Source organism: Pteropus alecto, unplaced genomic scaffold (assembly GCF_000325575.1).
Source record: "Pteropus alecto unplaced genomic scaffold, ASM32557v1 scaffold21, whole genome shotgun sequence".
Lineage (NCBI taxonomy): Eukaryota > Metazoa > Chordata > Mammalia > Chiroptera > Pteropodidae > Pteropus > Pteropus alecto.
Window position 1 is genome coordinate 26587435 of NW_006436282.1, and position 16304 is coordinate 26603738.

Genomic DNA, 16304 nt, shown 5'->3' on the forward strand with positions numbered 1-16304 from the left:
ATCTGAAACCCTGGCTATCTTTCATTAATTTTTAAAACAGCTTTATCAAGGTATAATTGAAGCACACAAAAAAAACCTGCATGTATAGGAGTCTGGACATATGCATGCACCCTTGAAGCCATCATCACAGTCACGGTAAACACATCCATCACCTTCAAAAGTCTCCTTGTGCCCTCCCTGTGGTAAGAATGGTTAACATGAGATCGATCCTTTTTGCAAATATTTAAAAAGTTTTTTTAATTTTTAATTTTTTAGGCAAGGCAACCTTTGGTTGACCTTACAGATTGCAAGGAACTTGTCAGCTTACAATCCCTTATTTTTTATTTTATTTTTTACACCTACAGCACCTGGTCTTCCTAGGTGGTCTCCCATCCAAATACTAACCAGGCCCAACCCTGCTTAGCTTCTGAGATCAGATGGGATCGGGCTCGTTCGGGGTGGCATGGCCGTAAACTCTTTGTAAATTTCTAATACCCTCTTGTTAACTGTAAACCCATGTCATATAGCAGATCTCTAGAACTTACTCATCTTCCATAACTAAAACTTCATGTCCACTGAACAGCTTCCAATTTCTCCTGCCCACATGCCCTGGCAACCACCATTCTGTTCTCTGCTTCTGTGAGTTCGACTACCTTAGATACCACTTGTAAGTGGAGTCATACTGTACTTGTCCTTCTGAGACCGAGTTATTTCACTTAATGTAAACTCCTCCAAGTTCATGTGTGTTGTGGGAAATGAGAGGGTTTCCTTCTTTGTTAGGGTCGGATAATAGCCTATCACCCGCATGTACCACGCTTCCTTTATCCACTCATCTTCTGTGGCCGTTGGTTTACTTCCATGCCTTGGTTATGGTGAAAATTGATGCAATGAAGATGGAGGTACAAATATCTCTTCAAGATCCTGATTTCAATTTACTGAGAAATGGGATTGCAGACCTGTAGAATAGTTCTATTTTTAGTTGTTGAGGAACCTCCGTACTGTTTTCCATGATGGCTGTACCATTGTGCGTTCCCGCTAATAGTGTACACAGGTTCCGATGTCTCCACATTCTCAATAACACTTATTGTCTTTTATTTTTCTGATAAGAGTCATCTTAACAGGTGTAAAATAATATCTCATTGTGGTTTTGACCTGCTGCTCCCTGATCACTAGTGACGTTGAGCACCTTTTCTATACCTGGTGGCCATTTAGGTGTCTTCTTTGGAGAAATGCCTATTTGGGTCCTTTGCCCACTTTTAAAAGTGAGTAATTAGTTTTTACCACTAACCATGATCACGAAAGAACATGTTCCAGGGAATCACCTGCGATCCAGCCAGTCTCCCTAGTTCTGATGAAGAGCTGCCCCTCTCAGATCTCGGTCAATCCTGTAAAGCCCACCGTTGCCTGTTTCCCCAGCAGCGTGAAGCTCTCTGCATGCTCAAGTAGCTGTCTTAGCGTCCACTTCAGTGCGTCGTTGTGGGTGTTTCTGTGTAAAAATTCCTTCCTTGTATAGGACTTTTTTCCCGCGTGTGGTAACTCAACTAGGTAACGCCTGTGTGGGGCTAGGAGACAAAACACTTTGTAGGTCGTCGTTATGTGTGATTGGGAGAAATAGTGACTAGAATTTGACTTTTAAGAAGCATTGAAGCCTTGTAAGCACTGGGGTGATATGATCAGCTTTGTATTTAGAAAATATGACCGCATTTAATTTACTGTTGTCATTATTCATTGTTTAATTAGTCGATGATCAATATGGCTCAAACTATGATTTGCATTTACTCTGCCAGGTCCCTGAGGCTGCCACCAACCTCGAACCACCTTAAATTAAAATTTCCTCTTGAGGAATTTGATCAGATGGATAGTGTAAACTCAGGTTGCAAATGTGATTTAAGGATGGCTTATGGTTGTGAATTACGAGGGTAAATATATATTTTTTCCCACCTGAAGGCTTACTTGACACAGATGGGTTTCTTTTCTGTTTAATTCTGTACAGTGGGGTTTACGTCTTACTCACCCTTATGCAATGGGTGTAGCATCTTTATTAGATTTTTTGGGCTCGAGGAGCCCTTGGGCTTTATGTCACATCTCCTACCTCTTGAGCAGGTGTCAAAGTAGACACTCAAGGTCTCACCACTTCAGTAAAAATCTTCAGGTCAGAAGTCAGCCTTGACTGTCTTTCATCTCCCAGAGCTTCTGGGTGACTTTACTTTTGAGGCCTGACGCCTTTATTACTTTTATGTTAGCAAGGTGATGCATTTAAAAAATACTTAAACATTTTTATCTGATATGTTATTGTATTTAAAAGGGTTGCTCAGGTTATCTAATGCACCAACTGTCAGATGTAGAAGTCTTGAACCTTTGTTTTAAAGGTAAAGAAACATAGACTCAGAGTTACCTCATGACTTTGCCCAAATCAGACACTTTTTTTGAACAGCCACGTATGCCGCATTACATACTAATTTGAAGATGAGGCCAAAGTCAGCCTTTTTGACAATATCTGGCATTTCGCTTTTACCTCTGTACTTAAAAGAGATCAATGTCTTCATCAAAAATTATTTGACTGTGTGACATAGAGCATATTAAAAATATGCTAGGCCCCAAAAAAGATCTGGAGTGATTTTACAGTAGCAAAAAGTAGGATGTGAAGTCTGACCTTTGGAGGGGGTGGCAGTGGATGTGAGAAAAATCATCCAAACGCAAGGCAGTCCTTTTTCTGTCTCTCCCACCCTCAGGGTCTCCTGTCTCTGCGTTTCTTTTGTGTCTGCTTCATCCGCTCCCTGTTTCTGTTAACCGACTCTCTTTACTCCAGTTTGCATAAGGCAAGAAGCAAGCATCTCAGGGCCTTTCGAATGATCTCGGCAGCTGAAACAGCCAGCGGTGCCTGGGGCTCTCTGGCCAAACTTCCATAGGATGATGGGAGCGAGACAATTTAATTGTCTCACTTGGACTTTTCTTCCAATCAGCTTGGGCCAGAATTTCACCTTGGAATATGATAGTAGATTTTATGAGGATTAAATATTATTTAAAGGACATATTATTTAAAAAGAGAGATAGGGAGAAAATGAATATTCTTAATGGGATGATGAATAGTCATATTTCCTGATATTATATTTATGTTATATTTATGTATATAAATATATATATTTTTACTAGACCATGAATTACTTTGAAATTTGGGACAAACCAATAACCTGGGCCCTTAAAATAATAGGATGGCTTGTTTCAGCATTTATTAAACAAAAGTGAGACAAAAATCTTCATATTAAGCTTTTGTTTATGTGATAGGCTTGGTGGAGGGATATTTCTTTCCTTTCCAAGGTTAGCACAAACGAATTACTAAGTGTGGTTTAACGGTTCGTTCCAGCCAGCAGTGGTCAAATATAAGATGCAGAAGAATGACCTTTTTGAGCCTGACTCCTAGAGGGTAGTTATCAAAAAGGCAGCCTATAGGTAGATTTAATGAGTGGGATGACCCATCATGGATAAGACAAGACCAATTGAAATTGCTACTAATTGTGAGCCAATTTCTGATGTGTTATTCAACTAAGAGTCTATGGGATCAGTTCTTGCAGTCATTCTCACATCTGAAATTTAGATTCTTTTGAATATTGGGTAAAAGAAAACAAGATAAATGCAAGTGTGTGTGTAGGAGAAGAGGTAATTATTTTGATTAGACATTTTTTTTTATTAGTTTCAAGTATACAGTACATTGGCCAGACATCTCTATAGTCTATAAAACAGTCCCCTCAACCGCTCCTTCTCTCCCCTGACCCTCTACCCAGCCGATATATTAATGCTACCTGCATTCCCTGTGCCGTGCCCCCCATCTCCGCGACCATCTATCGACCACTTATTTGTACTTGAAAAAATAAGTATAATATCTTCTAAGGATTAAAAAACTAGATTCTCAAATGGTGATTTGAAAATATACATTTTTTAAAGAATACGAAAACTAGTTATACATTTGAAAGGTCTTTTGTGATCCAAAACAATTCCTAAAGAAGCGCTATGACAGTTATTGAAAATCTGATGGCAATAATACACTTAAACATGGCTGGAGAAGGGAAAAGAAAAACTGGGATGCATTACTATCTTTCTATCCACAATGGGAGTGGCAAGAGCATTGTAGGGAATTAGAGAAGAAATAAATGGAACAATTTAAATACATTGCAGTTTTTGTTGAGAAGATACACTTCCCAACCCTTTAATACTGCCCAGGCTCCCTGTCCTTGTTGATTTTGTGTTTGTCGAGCAAATTGATTGTGGATTCTTTAGCCCTTGAGCCACACTGTGATAACCATCTAATTACACAATAAATTCGTTTTGAATTGAGCTACAGATGGGTGCTTCTGTATAACCTTTTTTTGGTTGTTCATGTGATGTTATATGATTCTAATAAAATAAGCTTAGAATAATGTACATCCTAGGAAAGCTCTGACTTTCAGGGTTTTTTTTTACCCCCCTCAGACATCATTATAGGAGATAATGAACAGGTGTCATTTTGAAGTTCACAAACTCTCATAAAGAAACGTGATAGACAGAAATGTACTATGTTTCTAAGAAGTCAGGGGCTGTATTATTCACCAACATAGGCACCATTTTTAACTAATACGGTGCCTGGCACGGTGAACGTGCTCAGTTATTATTGGTTAAGTGGACAAGGAACATGTTCTATTGGTTCCAAAGAGAATAGATGACATGATATATTATCTTAACCTTTTCATTTTATTTTGCAGGGTAAAATCAGATGAGTAAATAAAAATAAATATGATACCAAATTGATTTGTAATTCAGGCTTGGAAATCTAGGAGTTTCTGGGTCATAAAATGATAGTTAAGGTTGAATATACATAATCTAAATTAACTGCTAGTTTGTCCCTGAAAACTTGTCCGGGGCTCACTGACATTAAAGAGAATAAGAATTATGCACTGCAGCCTCCCGCACACATAATCTATTTCTTTTCATATGGCATTTACCTTCAATAGTGATGAGTATATTTAAAAATATCATAAATAATACATCATATAAGCCTGTTTTATTTTGGAATTTTAAAATTAAAAGTTTAGAGGAGAAGGGATATAATAATAGAATGAATTGGGCTATGGAGTAACATTTTTTAGTAAAATTAAAATATAATTTTAATTATGTTGGAGACCTCTTCCTATTTTCTCATATAATTAGAACCAGAGAAAATGTCATCTGGTAATTTGGGGAATTTTGCTCTTGATAATATGCTAGGTTGAATTTTTAAAGTGGAGGGATAATGTTCTGTTCTTCTCTGAATTCACGAGGTTTGAACATAAAGTCTGGCCTCTCGTCCTCAAAAGAGACGTGTAACTAATAACAGCAAATGCCGTGTTCATTAGAGAACTGCTCTTTGGCTGGGAACTCACCCATTAAAAACTTTGTGAACAGTTTGTGAGTGAAAGTATTTCAGACTACTTCAGAAATCCACCTCGGATTTCTTCCTTTTCACTAATAAGATATAACGATGCAATGTTGCCTTAAAAATTTGGGGGCCATTTGAATGGCAAAAATGTCACCAAAAGTATTATATAAAAAAATCCATTTTCTACAGGGCCAAAAGGACAAAGTGCTTAAAGACAGAAGCTTACATTTCAGTTTTGAATTGAATGTGTCTTGAAACATGAGTCAATATGGCCTTGGACTAAGGCAATGTATAAGGTGAAATACCTTTTACCAAATCCATCTTGAAAAGTATAAGCCAATGACAGGCAATCAGTTGTTTTTCAAGAAGTGATGAAGACATAGTTAAAAGCCTTAATGTTGATGAGAAATGGGCTTTCTGGTGCTTTAGGGGACAGAATGGGTTATTCATAGGAAAAGAACTTGAAGTTTTCAGGAAAATTATAAGTGTGATATGCCATCACAGAACAAAGTATTAGGGAATGTTAGATCTCGAGTCAAAGCAATCTGTCCACAGGTCATTTGGAGAGTTCATCTCCGCCTGCCCCTCCAGATTGATACTTGGTTTTATACTTACTATTCTCTCCTACTTTTATGCTTTATCTCTTATTTGTGCATTGCCCTCTGGATCCAGCTTTGACCTTTCCCTTGACCTTGAGAATGAGATGCACATTTCTGATGGACGTCTTCACTTGGATGTCACACACAGCCCTTTACCCCAGTGCTACCTAAGAATGGCTCCTCGTTAGTGTTCTAGTCACTGTTGATGATGTCACCCTCATCCAGTTGCTCAGGACAGAAAAACTGGGAGTCGCCCTAGACAGGGCTGCCACTCATTCATGTGGGGCTTTTTGGCAAACCAGAAAGAGTTGACCTTCATTCAAATATGCATATAACTTGTGTGATAAATGAAGTTCAGGTTGGTTTCAGTCCTCACTTTCCCCCTCGGTTCTGGGCATAATGTGCCTAACTGTACTCCCACATCTCTGATCGAATTAAACACCCAAATATCTTGTAATCTACAACTTGTTTTTCTTTTCTGCTAATTCCTGTTTAAATTAAATATTTTATATAGAAAAAGTGGTTATGTTATGTATGCGTGCCTACTGTAATACTATAGAAAACATCACTGAACCCACCACATTTCCAAGAGCCAGATCTGATTAGTATTTTGACCTATCCCTTTTGATCTATCCTTTTTTATCTTTACTATCTCTGCCCTATTTCATGCTCCCTTCGTATATTAAACCTATAACCCAGCTAGATTTCAGCTTCCCAGAATGCCCACATCAACCATGAACCACATCACTGCACATTTTATTTTATTCTTTATTATTAGTTACAGTACATTGATTAGATATTTAACTGTCTCACTTTCCTGCATAAAACTCTCCTATAGATTCTCACTCCTTAGAGAGGAACCTCTGAGCTGCTCAGAATGGCAGAGAAGGCGGTTCAAGTTCTGTCCCGCATGGAACAGAAGCCCCATCTTTGGCCAGTTCATACTTGAGGCAGAATTAACGGTGTTTCCCACGCAGCTCTCACCCCTCTTCAGTGTGCAGGAGACACTGCTTGCCTCTGCCTTGCCAGTCAGGATAATTTATTGAAATTATCTCTCTATGTCCATCTACATTCCTAGACAGCTAGCTCTTTAAAGACAGCAAATACATCTCATTTATTTTTGTTTCTAATCCAATTTCTGGATCAGAGCAGAGTTTCAAATGTTTGAATCAAAATGGTGAGGAATGAAGATTATCTTAGCATCTTTTTGGTTGATGCCAGACCTTCATTCTATATTTTGTTTTAAATTAAACTGGTCGTCTAGACATTTGTTCTGAATGCCTTTCAACGTGTATTTATTTATTTTATTTTTATTTTTTTGCCATCACATAAACCAGCCTCTGGAATACCTTCGGGAAATTTCTAAATGTGAATCGGGGAATCTGAAAGCAGTTGGACAACAGTGTTGATTTTTCCCACATAATTAAATGACTGAGCCCAGGGGACTTCCTCGGCATCATATAAACTCAGCGAATATGAATGTAGTCCCAGGGCACTCCTGCCTAAGGTATTAGAACTTTCATTAGCACCCAGGTGTCTTCTCCTGCGTTCCAGTCTTTCATCTCTGTCTGCCCCCGGCCCCGTCCCATTTCCTAACATCCTACATCTTCTCTTCAGGGTCTGCTGACGCTCTCAGCAGCCCTGAGCTGCCAGAGACATTTCATTTGTTCATTTCCTCTCCACTCTCTCTGACTTTAAGCCTGCTCTTCTTCCAAGGCCACCATATTTTACTGGCTGTCAAGAGGGAAGCAATCTCGTTAAATTAATTCAATTAGTCTATGAATAACTGTTGTTTAACTTAGTCTGTGGACTGTCTCAAGTGTATCTAAATTTTAAAAGAGGACACTTACACCAAAGTAATGAAGCTTGAATGACGCATTTTATTTTGAGGGTAGTGCGTCTTGATGTTCTTCTCATCATACCTGATAATGCACACGCCTATTCCTTTCCCCACAAATCAGTCTTGCATGGATGTAAAAATACTCGAATTGATCAGTTCGTAGAAGAAGTGATAAGCTTTATAAATATTATTTAGTGGCAAAGTCAAACATATGCACAAAGCATTTTAAAATCAGCGTGCCTGATTATTATTGTCTGTGGATGTCAGTAAAAGAGCAAAAGCTCAGCCTCTTTACGTGTCATTGAACTTGCAAGAAACAGGTTTATTTTTTGACCTCCCTTTCCACCCCACAACAACTGGGGAGAGAAGTAACACTTTCTCAATACCTGAATTTGTTTTTCTCTTGTATTACCTCCTCTCTGAACTCGTCTCAGACCTAATACTGCTGCTCCTTATGATAAAAGGCAAGAACAATGCCCCCAAGTGAACATAAAACTTTTCCCAGTTGATGTTTCTAAAAAAGATTCAGCTAATTACACTTGTGTATACACCTTTGCAGTTTAGAAAGCATAAATTTAATTGTCACCTTGGCATAAATAATCACAGTATATGTATATTTCAGTCAAGTTTCAGAGCAGCAATGACAACAACAAAGATGTAAACCACTTGATTCAAGACCTCGCTCACAGAGGGCGAGCAGCATGAAGGCAACGAACAAGGGGCGTCTCTGCACCCAGAAACTAGCAGAAAGGGAGGCCATTCTAGTTCCTAGGCTTCAAGAGACACAGCATTACTTGAGCCCAGTGAGAAATGGACCTTTGGAGAAGAAATCAGTCATATTCACTACAGTCCTGGAGGAGTGCAGCTGGCAGAAATATATTCCAAAGCACAGAATGAAAGGAGACGAGATGTAGTGACTTCTCTCTCCTCCTGCCCTCTGGTTTCCTTCTGCCGATACTGATTGGACCAAGCCCTGCAGAAGCCAGGCTGCAAAAGGGCTCAGATGATGTGGGTCATCAGACTAGTCTTCCAGTGATGGAGAAAGGAGATGAGCTAAGAATTAACTCAAGGGACTAAATGAACAATAATTGCACAGTTTGTAATTCTCAGCTGTGCTATTGCACCCTGAAATCTGCTCCCAGTTATCTAAAGGGTTTTAACATTTTTCTGAATAGTGATTTAAGTCATCCATGGGGTAATGCCAGAAAGGCCAATGGTAGTCTTGCAACTCTAAGTTCAGAAACCAGTGGGACAGGAGAAACAGTCACTGTGTGCAGCTTCGGCTCTAGTCCTGAGTTTGATAAACAGGGGAGTGTGAAGGGTGGACTCTGTTCTACCAGCGAATAAACACATCACCACAACGCTGGGCTTCTGTTTCCTCACCTGTAATATGAGGAAGATTCTTTATTTTTCTATTCGCAAAGATCATCGTAATCACTACTAACTCACAGATAACTTTTGGTGTACATACTTAGGAAAGGCATATTCACAGCCAAAAATTTACGTAATAATGAAAGCCATGTGTATGTGATTGTCCTTTTAACATTGTTGAGATTATCCATAATATCACAGTTAAAGTAGCAAGGTTAGTTGAAAGTTGACATAAACACAGATGTCCTTTGTACAAAACAGTCTGCTGTAGCTTTGTTATATGAAATTAAATGCAAATATTTGGAACCAATGAAAAGATGACTTATGAGAGTTATTGGAATTCCAATACTGCAGAGATGGCTGGATTTTTATGTTTTTCTTATAATGTATGCTTGTAAATAAGCATCTGTGGAAGATCAAAGGTAACATTAGTGAAATCGTTGGCTGCTTTCCAATGGTTTCAACCAGAGTTGAGTCTTCTCCTGCTCTTCATGGGCAAGGATTTATTTTCCTCGTAGGCGGCTCTCCTTCCCTTTGCATGCCCTTTCTGTATTCATCTTCCTACTTCCTCTTTCAAATTCTCTATTTTTGTCTAATGCTCATGCTTTTGTCCTAATAGCTGCCATAAATTGGCAAGTAGTAAAGACTGAAGAGTTCTTTGGTAATTGTCAAAGTATAGTGAAGGAAAGCAAGAGAGATCAGAGTATTTGCTGATACTGAAGGCTCAGAGTTATGGGGGTCACCCATGACAAGTGGAGTTGGCTTTAAGATATAACGAGGCATGCTTGGTATTCTTGTTTTCAGAATTATAGAGAATGAAATAAAATGTATGTTAATCACATGATATAATGAACAAGGCTTAGATGACCTTCCTTCCGTTCCCCCAAAGCCACTTCTCCTCTGTAGCATCTCAGTAGATGGCACCCAAGTGCGTAATATGGAATCGTGGGAGTCACTCTCTAAACCATCACATCCAAGCACCCGCTACATCTGACAAATTCTGTGGATTGCATTTCCTAAATATCTCCTGATGTATTTTTAATTCACTGGCTTGTTCATTCACTCAACAAGTATTTAAGTGTCAGGCACCATACTGAATTCTGAATACAAAGGTGAATAAATCTTCATGGTCTTGACCTCACAGTGCTTACCAAGTAATGTGAAAGAGTAATAAATACACATAAAAGTGTATATTTATTTTTTATATGGAAGCTAGCCTATTTTATTCTCTCTTTGTTTAATTTAATGATTATATCTATATATAAATTGTCTCAAGATGAACATTCTGGATCACGCCGTAACAGGAACAAATTCTTCTCTTCTTGTGAGCAGGTTCAATAAAAATCTGTGCTCTTTTGAATTTAAATTCAGATTTTTTTGATTACTATTGCAGGTCACCAGCAGTTATGTAAGTATAAAATATGAGAATTATGTTTGGAAGAAGTGGAGTACTGTTTAAGAACAGATAGAAAGGATGTGAATAAAACAATTAGCAGTGGAATGAGTGTTGCCATGTTCACACTGTGAGTGATTATTTCTATCACTCAGGTGTGTGGTGCTTCTTGGCTGGAAAATGCATTCTGTTCTATAGGCTTTATTAGCATCACAGTCCTGAGCTCCTGTCATAACAACTGACATGGCTGTGAGTACTGCCATGAGCCTTTAAGCACCTGCCATGGACGGATCACTGATCAGAGACAAGCTTTCACTGCCTTTGAATTCCTACTCATCAGTTCGGTGTGGAAAGGGAGGTGATAGGCACAGAGGCAATGACAGTAAACAATGCTTGAAGGAAGTGCCAGATCAAAAGTCCTGTTGTCCTCTGTCTTAACTGAGCATAAATGACAAGGGCAGGTTCAGCATGGGGTTACCTGAATTTCCCCACCCATGAGTGAGCTGGCATGCACCCTCAGGAATGAATGAATGGTGCTTCTTCTGAGGATCCTGCCCTGTCACTCTGTGCTGTCAGCAACGACACCAATTAGTGTCAATTTTAATGATGTGTTTTGAGACCCAAAGGGGACCAGTGTTTTGGCTACTGAAATGGAAGTTTGTTTTTCTATTCAAATGATATGAAAAATAAACCTTTTCGGGGGGAGTCTGTCGATGTGGATGGAGAGTGAGTGAGTCATTTGACTACCATATGAAATGTTTCTGTCTAGGTATGCTTGATATTTATTATTTAAGGTAGTGTTCCAGGAGTGTAGACTTCTATGGTCTGAATCTGCGTATGAGATGAGAATTCCCAAGAGAATTTCCTTTCTTTTTTGGCACAAGTGATGGCAAACACCTCTAATGTGTGTTCCAGGTGTGGTGCTAGATAGTGCTGAGCTATTAACTCCCCTTTTAGACAGATTACTTTCCTTTTCAAATCATCTGGGCAGAGTCTACACATTGTCTGTAGCTATTGGAAAGAGGTTTAGGGTTTGGATTTGTGAACTGTGTATCTTTAGAATGTGGTTCTAAATTACTCAGCTAATGTGTCCTGACTACGGTCTAATCTCTTAGGTGAGGAGCTACTTGCTCTAGACATGTTTCTTTCGTGTTTGCCTTCCTCTAATTATCCTTCTGTTTAGGTAGGGGATTGAACTACCCGAGTGGTAAAAGCAGAGAGCATTATCTCTATCCAGCACAATATTTATGTCCATGCTGATAATCCAGTAGCCTCACACAGAACAGCACTGTCGTAAGCAGAGATTCAATACTAAAGAGAACTAGTTCAAGTCAGGAAACTAGTTCACCCTCGCAAGTCAAGCCAACATAGAAAATTGACTAAGCATTTAAAGATGCATGATTTTTTTTTTTCTTCTAGCATAAAAAATAGTTTCGGTTGTTATTTTCTGGGGAAAGGGAAGCTACCGCTTTCTCATCCATCACCACACATTGCTCCCTGTTTAGAGTAATATTATATACTATCAACAACACAGTCTGCTCCTTTAGCATAGAAGCGGAATGGATGTTTTTCGAAGTCTGTTTAAAGACCGAGTCCATCCAGACTTAAAAAGGAGTCATAACATTTCCACGTTGTCACGTGATGTGTCGCTCTCCCTTTCTGAACACTGTGGCAGGTTCTGAAAGGGCTCGTTGGACTGTCATGGCACCACACCCTTCTCCTATTTTACTCTTTCATTGGTGAGCTTGACACGCTTCTCGGTGTTCTGCAGGGTTGTGTAATTTGGGGTCTTTTGGGTGGAATTTTAAAACTTGAACCAAGAAACTTTAAAAAATCCACCCTACCAACTCTTTCTTTAAATATAAAAATGAAGTATGTATTTGTTAGCAATTTGTAGTAAATATCACGCTATGTTGAAGAAACTATATAACATTACATTTGTGTATGTGGTGACTTTTGATAAAATGCCAGACATCTGTGAATGTTACCTTGTTGGATGCTGCATGTTTTCATATCCTTATAAAATATTCTTGAGCCTTGTTCTGGGATGCTACTGAGTTACCTGGAAACAATTTGATCCTTTTGAGACTTGGGTGGGTCCAGAGCTATCTTTAGGAATACTTTTATCCCGCCATTGAAGATAAGGTTTTACCATGTTTGCAAACTAACAAGGTAGTCTGCCAGTTTTAGAATGCTGGCAGAAGACATGAGACTCTGGGATCAGAGACAAAAGATTCATTACTCATGGTACAGCAAGAAGCTTGAGCTTTGTGTCCTCATTAGTTCCTTTTATCTTCTAAGTCTTGTGGAGTGATATGGAGTGGCCTCGATAAGTGGTGTACAAATAGTGGGCCTATGTCATAGATGGAGAATCTTGAATCTCGGTCGTATAAAGAAAATTGGGAGACTTTTATTATTATTATTATTATTATTACTAAAAAAAAAAAAAAAAATCTGCCTTCTGCCCGAATTGGAGACACAATCTTTATCTTCCAAGACTGCTTGTCATACAGTCATTCTTGGGAGGATAGTACAGACAAAAGCTGTCAAAGATATGTTGAAACTATAGAGAATAGCTCCTCAATATTGAGCTTTGCTGAGTGGCCCGGCTGAGGGCTTTGGTACTATGCTTCACTCAGCTATTTTTTTGTCAGACAATGAGAGATGCAGGCTTACTGAAAGAAGGGCCAGGCTCAGTTTGACAATAAATAGCATTTAGGACACACACACTGATTATTTAGCATTTACTCAATATCAACAAATAGGATTCTTTAAAAGCTTTAGAAAGCATTCAAGTTACTCACTTTTTCAAGGCAAATTACCAAGCAAAATAGCTTTCTGCATTTTTGGAGTCGATATACAATTTCAACTTTAACATGTGCACACATTCACAATGTGGATTCAGTGCCAACTTAAGGAACTTCTTCAATAAGGTATAATGATATTGTTTAGTATATAAAATGATCATTTCCAGTTTAAACTTTAGATGTCTCGCCACCCAGCTGGTTATTTGCTAAACTGAAAATGTAAACCTGTGAGTGATAAGGCTCCTTAGGTGCAGTGTGGGTCTCGTCTTTTCTTTGGAGAATTTCTTGGGCTTTGATAATACTTGACATGTGATATTGTCTGAAAGAAGTAATTATAATTATGTGAGAGTAGATACCCCACAATTAGACTTGATTAAAGAAACAGAGCTGATAATATTGACTTTATTGTTTGGCAAAATCCCACAGGATATCAGAACTGTTAGGCAAAGTTGTTTTGACAATGTCATATGCAAGTCAATAGAAGCCACTCAAAGGCTTAGTTGGCTCACTAACAATTTAAACACATTATATTCTCTAAGGAGGCTGGTTTTATCAGGTATTCAAGACAGGCTCATTACAGATGTAGAGATATTGTGTTCATTGTGTAGCTTCATGTTAGAGCAGAATGGGAGGGTCAGATGTTTGTAAATGACTTCAAGGGTAAGTTTGTGTCTGAATGGTAAATGAATCTAAAGCTTTTTGTGGATGGCATGAGAGAGGTCTGTACCTCCATATCAGCCTGGGGCTCTTACCTCAGTGCAAGCTGTCACAAAGTGATGCTTCAGGAAGCTTGTGAATGTGGGTAAAATTTAATGTACATGGATGTGTCGCATTTTTTTGGAGTGAGATTAAATAACTTTCATCATATTATTGAAGGATAAATCAAAATTAAGAACAGTTTCAAAGCCTAGATTACCTAAGAAATAACTCAGACATTTTAGGTGGGTATATTTTTGCACACTCTCAAAATTATTTTGAATGAAAAAGTACACTCAAATATTTGGGAGAGTAGATAGATTGAGTCAAAGGACAAAGGAAAAATCACAATTAAAAGAGAGTGGGGTGAGGGTAGTTAAAAACAACAACAACAACAATTGTAGTTAATCTGAGAACAAACAATCTTGTTTGTACTTTTTTGGAGGGTAAGGTAATTATTCGACAAATAGCCTGAGATTTTTTTTTTATTATTTGAAATGGTCAACCAGGATATCAAAGAAAACAGTTTTAGTGGTTGATGAATTCTTCATAAAACCTTGAGAGTTTTGCTGACCCATACCCGTGACAGGCTTTCTCTCTTTGCATAGCCAACCAACAGCTCTTCTACCATAGTTAGGCTAGTTAAGCCTCATTTACTTCAGAATTTTTCACAGGTCAAGTGAACACAATGCCAAGGGAAGATCACAAGGCAGAAAACACAAAGTCTTTCCTGAGTGGTGCACCCTGATCTTTGCCAAACAATTAAATTAAATTGGTTCTATTTCTATGCTTCTCTCAGGATGGAGATTACTTTATTATTTTGAAATTATGGACAAGGTTTTTGAAACACATTTTTAACTACATCAGTTTAGAAACAATTGAATTATCATTTCTTCGAACTGTGTTTTATATGAGAAACATAATTCAAGAACACGTGTTTTATTATTGGTCAGCACACAAAGCAATTTCATATTAATAGGAAAATTGCCAAGGGTGATTCAAGACTATTTAATGATTCATTGACCTATCAGAATCCTTTTCCTCAACATTCAGGGACCATATATTAGCCTAATTATGCTCAGAAAGTTGATCCCAGACTATCATTTTTTAAATCTGTTTTAAAACATTGTTGCAAAACTCATTTAGAGAGGAGAAGGCTATAAAACTATATTTTATCAATACAGAAACCCTATATTTAATTAGCATTAGCCTGGCTTGTATCTTAGGACTCCTTCGTGATATCCTGCCTCAAGACCTTGGAACGTGCTATTGCCTGCCTGGGATCCTCTTTTCCTGCAGAGCCACATTCAGGTTGTTACGCCAAAGTCTTCTCAGAGATGCTTTCTCTGGTCACCTTGGAAAATACCAATCTAAATTATCTAAAATTTAACGATATCTAAAATATTGTTCCCTCTCCTCCATGCTGCTTTATTTTTCTTCAGAGCACTTACTCCTTGTATTCCATATCTACTATTTCTGTCTCTCTTTGCCATTGGAATGGAAGGAAACTCCACGAAGGCATCTTCACTGTTGAGTCCCTTGCTTCTAGAACGGTGCCCAGAGCATCAAAGCCCTTCCATGAGTATCTGTTGAAAGAATGAACACATGCGCATTTATCTAAATATTTTGGAATAATGTCTTTGGATGGATCGTTTAGTCGTCCTTTGGCTTTATAAAAAAAATGATGGTAACTTCTTTGACTATGTTCAGTAGAGTATTTTGCATTATTCTAGGAGTAGTTTTTAAAAAGTTAGATTTCATACTTAGCAATTTCCAGAAGGAAGAGGTGAAAATTGATAGCGTAGTCTGAGTTGTCGTATTTACCACATATTTATTAAATATATAACTGGTCGCTTCTAAACTTATTCAATAGTTTAAGCTTTCAAGTTTTGATGTTTAAATTGTCTTTTCTATTATTTCTCGTAGAGATGTGGCATCTTGAGATTAAAGATCAAAGATCTGAGCTATCTATTTATCATTTTACCCCATATAATGCCAAAATCAAGGTAAAATCCATACAAAGAGTAATTGCGATAATAAAGAAGAAATTTGGGTCCATACAAAATGTGAGAGAAAAAAAGATGTGAGTGGCTAAAAATGAAAGTTACTGAAATTGTCTGTTGTTTATATTTTTTGATTCTAGAAACTTAGCAGCTAAATTTTGGTTTCAAGAAATTTAATCAAATCAACTCAGGTACTTAAAAGCAAAATTCTACCTGTATCCTTCAGA

The 16304-nt window shown here is 38.0% G+C and overlaps 1 pseudogene; it reads right to left on the reverse strand.

Moving 5' to 3' along the window:
* Positions 1 to 335: 335 nt before the first annotated feature.
* On the reverse strand, positions 336 to 454 carry LOC112479984 (annotated as a pseudogene).
* Between the last annotated feature and the right edge of the window lie 15850 nt (positions 455 to 16304).